Raw genomic sequence first — 7,500 nt, 5'->3', positions numbered from 1 at the left:
TTAACACTTTGTGTCCCCTCCTTCTCGATCTCTCTTCATACATGAGTAAACAGTCAATTCGAACAGTCACTTCAGTCAAGGAACTAATGTCACGTAACCTCATGCAGCAAACAGCATTTCATAACTGGCTACCCTCTGCTACCTCGAGCCGGCTACCCCACACCGCACCTCACTTTAACACCCATTAAAGTTCAGCAATACTTTATTTCCTCTTTAATCACACATTTACAGATACTAACAATATGAAACAGAAAAATTCCTTTACGACTCACGTACAGGAAGACAGACAGGAGTACGCATACAGGCAACGAAAGGTAATATATAAAATGAAAGCGGCAAAGTTGTCTAGCCAGATTCACTCTTCCTACTGTAAGTAAGGATGGTGGGGAAGGCGGAGTAAGGGAGGTAGGAGGGGAGAGAGAGGGGGAAGCGGGAGGGGTGGGAGGGGGAAGAGGAGTTTGTGGATAGCTGAGTGTGTAGTAAAGCTGATGATGCAAGAGTCAGCCATAACAGTTTGCGCATAGAAGGAATTAACAAACCCAGAAACAATTTTCCTGTATTTCCCTTCTCCCACCGTCAATAATACACCTGTTTATAAATCTTGGGCAGGTAAAGAGTTTAGAAAAGTGACTTATGGGGAAAGAAAAATAACAGCAAACTACAACCGAGGTGTGAAAGACGAGGTAACGAAATATTAAATGACTTTTACTCCGTGGCACAATCGGTTAGCGCGTTTGGCTGTTAACAGAAAGGTTGGTGGTTCGAGCACACCCGGGGACGCAAATAATATCTACTTCTTTTACCTATCTCCCTTCGTCGAGAAACGTTTCTTGGCAAATCTGATAAATTGTTTGAAGATCCTTTTATGATGATATGAGAGTTAGGTTAATATTAAATTTAAATTACAAGAAGTAAAAATAACAATAGGTAACTCGGCCAAGCTTGAGGCAATAGGTGATATAGGACATCCCATTTCTTCTTCTTCTTCTTCTCTCTCTCTCTCTCTCTCTCTGTTTGTCTGTCTGTCTGTGTCTGTCTGTCTGTCTGTGTCTGTCTGTCTGTCTGTGTGTCTGTCTGTGTGTGTGTGTGTGTGTCTGTCTGTCTGTCTGTCTGTCTGTCTCTCTCTCTCTCTCTCTCTCTCTCTCTCTCTCTCTCTCTCTCTCTCTCTACCAAACACAACACCCACACAGAATTCGAGAGATGCACCCTGATGCCCTAACTCAAGTGACATGCCGGGATGTCAACCCTGCCTACCACGCAAACTTAGGGCCCTTGCAGCTGTTGGGGTGACGAGGTTGAGACATGCAAGGTGTGTGTGTGTGTGTGTGTGTGGATGAGTTGTTGTTGTTGCTGTTTGTTCCTGTTTTTGTCTTTTACTGTGTCTGGCTTAACCCCGTCACTCTGTCGTGTGTGTGTGTGTGTGTGTGTGTGTGTGTGTGTGTGTGTGTGTGTGTGTGTGTGTGTGTGTGTGTGTGTGTGTGTGTGTGTGTGTGTGTGTGTGTGTGTTAATGGACTGGATGATTTAAAGTGAGAGGGAGGAATGGACAAAACCAATCTGCTGTTGAGTGTATGTGTTGAGGTTTGAAAGCAATGAGTTAGTGTAAAGTGTGAATCATATCTTTCAAATGACATACACACTTTCGTTTACACATACACACAAACATCTTTATATGTTTGTATGTATGTATGTATGTATCTATTTATCTATCTATTTATTTATCTATTTATTTGGATGTCCTGGGTCTCTCTACCGTGGAAAAAAAACTCATTTATCTTTATCTGAAAAAAAAAAAAAGTCGCAATTCGCAGCCAAAGAGTTAACAGACAGAAAATGATTCCCCCACACCTGCCCTGGACCTCGACTGACATCTTAGGAATATCTTTGACCTGTGACATCCTTGACTTTGTAGTGCAGATTGTGTTTGTATGGTACCATCCGCCTCTGAGGACATGAAATAAATCGCTTAGGAAAAGGTGTTGGGGAGTTTCCTTAACCGACAAGAATACAGGCCAGGTGTTCCTCAGGTGTCTCAGCCTAATTAACCAGATTCGCCAAAAGCCAACATCAATTCCTGTTGCGCCAAATAACTCATATTCAGACAAAGCCAACAAATATTTCCCTTGCGCCAACAGGCTTAGGCAAGTACGCCAAAAACCTTCACTTAAAACACATAATATTTCCATAGAAGTACTGGATAATATCACTCTTTAGAAAGATTTTAAGCAAAAAACTTATTTACGCCAGGTCAAAATTTAACGTTAACACCTACATATTAAAACAAAATATTTCCATGGAAGTAATAAATACTATCCTTGGTTTTCTGAAGATCTTTAAGGACGAAAATTATATATATCAAGTAAAACTATCGCTCCATAATGATCATTTATTATATGAAATTCGATAACTTCAAACAAAATTGAAGAAAAGAAAGCCAACTGAAAAAACAGCTCAAAAGCTTCACCAAAAGCCAAAATAAAAAAAATCACTTCATGACACATGATATTTTAAAAACAAAGAGTTTATTGACAAACACAAAAAATAGATTAAGGAAGATTATTCCAGATCTTTATAGATTTCCATATCTTAACCTGGCCAATATTTCTCTAAAGATAATACTAATTCATATCATACAAACGGATATTAACCATCAGTCAAGAAATGTTATTGTTTTGTTACCGAATATCAACACAGGGACAAATACAGGAAAAATATAAATAACGATGCTGTTCGTAATCCAGCAGATACTGGAGCAAATAGGTTACTTGTAAAAAAAATATATGCGCAAACAAATATTTTTACTGATTCGACTCATACTGCTACACGTCATTCTGCCACACCACACACTGCCTCACCACACAGTGCCACACCTTACACTGCCACACCACACACTGCCTCACCACACACTGCCACACCATACACTGCCACACCTAACACTCCCACACTACTGACTGCCACACCATACACTGCCACAACTCACAGTGCTACACCTCACATTGCCACACCACACACTGCCACACCACACATTGCCAAACCTCACACTGCCACACCACACACTGCCACACCACACACTGCCACACCACACACTGTCACACAACACACACTGCCACACCACACACTGCCATATCTCACACTGCCACACCACACACTGCCACACCACACACTGTCACACAACACACACTGCCACACCACACACTGCCACACCACACACTGCCATATCTCACACTGCCACACCTCACACTGTCACACAACACACAATGCCACACCTCACACTGCCACACCACACACTGCAACACCACACACTGCACCAACACACGCTGCTACACCACACACTGACACACCTCACACTGCCATACCTCACACTTCTCTTAATCTGTACTTGTATTTAGAACTCTCTCTCTCTCTCTCTCTCTCTCTCTCTCTCTCTCTCTCTCTCTCTCTCTCTCTCTCTCTCTCTCTCTCTCGTTTCATACACAAATATGCACACATACAAGGCTACATTTTTTACTCTCTCTCTCTCTCTCTCTCTCTCTCTCTCTCTCTCTCGAGGTAAAAAAATTGTGGATAATGATGCTAATGTGAGGACAGTGCTACTTCTTATCTCTCTCTCTCTCTCTCTCTCTCTCTCTCTCTCTCTCTCTCTCTCTCTCTCTCTCTCTCTCTCTCTCTCTCTCTCCCACACACACACACATACGCACAGAATTTCCTAATCAAGATCAACCACAATCACTAATTACTCGATCAAGTGTGCGTGGCATGTCCCTCAGTACCTTACCTGGACAATTATACCTTAATTAGTCTGCAGGGAAGACAGGATAGACAGATAGATAGACAGATAGATAGGTGATAAACAGACAGATAAACAGATAGACAGACAGCTTACTGATAGATAGATAGACAGATAAAAACTACCAGACTATAGAGATGTGTGGAAAATTACACGCAGACTTTAATAAAGTATATATGTATGAAACTCAAACACATACTCATCACAATACAACACACGTCAGTCCATAACAACACACACACACACACACACACACACACACACACACACACACACACACACACACACACACACACACACACACACACACACACACTGCCAACGAGGACCCAATGACAGAGACTACCAGCGACGCACAACCACACTTGCTAATTATGTGAGACCCAGTGTGTGTGTGTGTCAGTCCCTCACGTGGTCAATTTTGCCTCAGTCCCATTAACTCACCTGCGGCTCTCATTTGTGGTCTGGCACTGACGTGATTAGTTCACCATTACTCGTATTTTTTTTGGTCATTTTCTTTTCAGTAGACAGAGGAGGGGCAGGGATGGAGAGATAGGGGATAGAGTACTTTGGGTAGAAGTAGTGGAGAGAGGAGAGAAAGGGGAATAGAGGAAGGAGAATGGGGTTGATTACGTTAAAACAAGGAATTGGGAGAAGGGAAAAGGAAACACGATAGGACAGAAGAAGCATAGAAAAGGAGGGAACATGTAGAAAGGATGGGAGAGGAAGGAGAGAAGGGGAGAGAACGACTGGATAGAAGTAAAATAGGAGCGAAGAAGGGAACATGGTTGAAAGAAAGAGTTTGAAAGGAGGAAGTGGTGGACAGGTGTGGAGTTAGACGGGGATCTAAGAAAGAAAATTTACTGAAGTATCTTTTTTTTTTTTTTTTTTTTTTTACATGTCCGACTCTGGGCAAAGGCTTCAGGGCCTATTCCCAAGTCCCAGTAGTCCTCCTTGGGGCCCAGTAGTCCTCCTACATCTCCACATGTCACCACTTCGGCGCTGACACCCACCGTCCATGTCGAATGCATGTTAGGGCTGTCTCATGCGAGACTGGTGTACTGGTATTGGCGGGGGTACTTTATGACATGTCGGCGGGTCACCTGGTAGATCAGAAAAGTCCGCTTTTTAAAAAGAAATTCAAATTCTTAAACTGTTCCCTGCCCCAGCCGGGATTCGAACCTGAGTCCAACAGGACTGCTGGCCGCCTCTCTACTGATTCAGCCACCGCCTCCCCCTATTAGTGAGTACAGGTAACACTAGGCATTTTGTACTATAGGTAAGTTATCTTCTATGTTTAAAAATTGGCATTTAAAATTTAATCACCTTGGGCAAGGGAAAGAAAGACCAAGAAACTGGAAAAAAAGTATCACATTGTTGAACAAAATAGAATTGATCGGAAAAAAGGAGGAGGAGGAGGAGGGAAAGGTTATGGAAAGGAAGGACAAGGACGGTAGGAAGGAGGAATGGTGGAGAGCAAGATTATTATAGAAAATTCAACTTGGAAGTTTCCGTAGTTAACACACACACACACACACACACACACACACACACACACACACACACACACACACACACAGGATTCCCTGAAATTGGGGGGGGGCGACCCCTGGGGGAAGGAGGACGATTTGGGGGACGGGATGAGAGAAGCATTGTTAACAGGGACAGTCGGTTCTTTTGGTGTGTGTGTGTGTGTGTGTGTGTGTGTGTGTGAGAGAGAGAGAGAGAGAGAGAGAGAGAGAGAGAGAGAGAGAGAGAGAGAGAGAGAGAGAGAGAGAGAGAGAGAGAGAGAGAGAGAGACAATGATTGATGGAGACAGACAGACAGACAAACAGAAAGCCACACAGATAGACAGGAGGGCAGAAGGGGGGTGATTTGCCGGATGGTGATAAAAGCATTGTTAAGCGGGACAACTGGCTCGTTGGGCGTGAATCTGGGCAATCTGGGGCAAGGAAACGACGATGGTTACCTGGTTGGACATCGTTAACCACCTGAGAGTGCCAATTCATCCTTTATTTTTATTTTACTGAAGTTGAAGAGAGGAAGGAAAAAAACTCACAAAAAATCCTTCATTTTTTTTTTTTTTTTAATAGAAGATCATCATTCACTCACTTGATGTAGTGCTGTCTACTTTTTCCTTCACGTTTATTATTCTTTTTCTGTGTCTGTCCTCCTCTCTTCCTATTTCTCCCTCAATTCCTGTCGCTTTTTATTACTCTATCTTCCTTTTCAGGTGGCTTTACGTTCAGTGACAAGCCTAATGGTTTTCTTTAAGCCAGGAAATAATTTACAAAGCTGGGTGGTAACCATATAATCAACCCATACGTGTTCCCTGCGTGTCAACAAGTGGGTTGGCGGAGGGCTAGTGCCCCTTACCGTAAAACAACTAACTCAGAGACAAACGGACGGCCACCCCTTACGGGAAAATGGCGTGTGGCGATAGATAGATTGATAGATGAACAGAAGTAAAACAAATAAAAAATATGCTATATTTTTTACCATTGCGATACTGAGTGTCAATCCATTCTACGTTGCTTTTTTCTTTTTTACAGAACATGAACAGAGAAAGAAAAACAAATAAAAAAGATGTTATATTTCTCACCATTTCTATACCTGGATGTCTAATTTCTGACAATATTTTTCCTAACTTCAGGTGAGTTTTATTGCCCAAGAAGTGGGTATACAAGCACCTCTTCGCGACTAGCATTCCGTAGCCTTTACCTTTACCTGACTATGATTCTAGCCTTAATTAACCTTTTTCACGTAGCTCACTGGAAGAAAAATGACGATGCTATGGCTCTGTTTCCTTTCCATAACACGTCTTCGTGACTAGCATGCTCTTTTGCCCTTAACGTACTACTACTACTACTACTACTACTACTACTACTACTACTACAACTACTACCACCATCAACACCATCACCACCACCACCATCACTACTATACTACCGTTACTACCACAGTCATACCACTGCTGTCACTACCACTGCCACATCACTTCCTACTACTACTACGACTACTACTACTACCACTACCACCACCGCATCCACCACCACATACTCCATTACTATCACTCCTGCTGCCACTACTACCACCACATTCACCGCCACATCCCTCCACCATCACATCCCTCCACCACTACTACCACTACTAGTACTACCACTTCTGCTACTACTACTACTACTACTACTATAAAATACTAGGCTGATTATGTAGTCTGAAATAATTTGACAGTCGTTTCGAAGCTGTCATGACCAGAGATTGTATGGAATAATTTTATAACGCGGAAATACCATCGTAGGGTGGTAGATGGGGGCGACCACCATCCGCTCACTCGATGTAGTGCTGCTCTTGGTGTCTCCCCTTTCCTCTCTTCCTTCCTTCCTCTTCCATTTTTCTTCCCTTCATACTTTCCTCTTCCTTTTGCCTACAGGTGACTTTACACTCCCTTCTGTCTTTTTTTTTTTAATTTCTCCCTGTTCTTTATGCCAATGGGTGACTCTACACTGAGTGACAAGCCAAATAGTTTCCTGTATACCAGGAAACAATTTACTACGCTGGGTGGTAACCATATAATGAAATTATGCCGCCTGGTGGTTTAATGGGTAATTAAGGTGCTCCAATAGGACTGAGCCTGTGTAGGTTTATATCCAAGGGATGGTTGGAGTTTATTCCTCATGTAATGTCGCTCCGGGATGAATAAGGTTGGACACTC

Source organism: Coenobita brevimanus, chromosome 104, assembly GCF_032717465.1.
Source record: "Coenobita brevimanus isolate Jiangsu-jjx chromosome 104, ASM3271746v2, whole genome shotgun sequence".
Classification (NCBI taxonomy): domain Eukaryota; kingdom Metazoa; phylum Arthropoda; class Malacostraca; order Decapoda; family Coenobitidae; genus Coenobita; species Coenobita brevimanus.
Note: the sequence above shows the minus strand (reverse complement) of the source record.